Source organism: Orycteropus afer, unplaced genomic scaffold (genome assembly GCF_000298275.1).
Source record: "Orycteropus afer afer isolate SDZICR_OR568_19922 unplaced genomic scaffold, OryAfe1.0 scaffold00006, whole genome shotgun sequence".
In the NCBI taxonomy this organism is placed as follows: Eukaryota; Metazoa; Chordata; class Mammalia; order Tubulidentata; family Orycteropodidae; genus Orycteropus; species Orycteropus afer.
Genome location: NW_006921593.1, coordinates 10,021,400 through 10,022,243, shown reverse-complemented (window position 1 = coordinate 10,022,243; position 844 = coordinate 10,021,400).

Genomic DNA, 844 nt, shown 5'->3' with positions numbered 1-844 from the left:
GGAAACCCAAGGAGGGGTCACTATGAGTCGGGGCTGACTCCACGGCACATAACAACAACAACAACAACATAGTGGTAGCCGGGGCAGGAGTGACGCTCCACAATTTCTATGGTCAAAGGCAGCAGGCTGGCAGTGGCATTTCTTAGAAGCTTCATCTGTACAGCAAACACTCCGTCTTCACGTACTTTTTTTTCCCCAAAAATTGCTAAATCCCCCCAATTCCTCTTTTCCGGAGACACCTTGGAAGTAAGAAGCAAGTGATTCTGACCAAGGAAGGGTCGCAAAGGCTCCAGAAGGCTCCTCGGGAAGGCCTCAGAGGCACTTCTCAAAGGGAGCATGGAGGAGGTGGAGACAGGCGGCCCCAACAAGGGCACGCACGGCGCTGCTAACAGCATTCGAAGCGCTAAGAGGCAACCTGGGGCAGGCACAGCGCAGCAGGAGGTCGAGCAACAGTCGCCGGTCTTGGAGCGCTGTCTGTGACGAAAGCGTATTCTCTCGTCAGGACCAAATGGCTCGAAACATTCTCGTGCTTAGAAATTCACCTTCTGACAAAACCACCTGTGAAACCGCCACGGCTCCACACTTTGGCCTGAGATTTTGAGGAAGCTTTATGAAGAAAGGAGTGATATGTCCATGCCATTACCAGTTGCCGCTGAGGACAGAACTCCTTTTGCTCCACAGCCACACCCGGATAACTCCCCGAACCGCGCGCCCATAGTGTGCGCGTGCGCGGACCGCCCGCGCGCCTGCGCTGCGCAAGCGCCGTGGCCACTTCCGGAATCTGTCAGCAGCTCCATCCCGGCCTCCGGCCTCCGCCCGCGCCCGCCGGAGCCTGTTCGCGTCG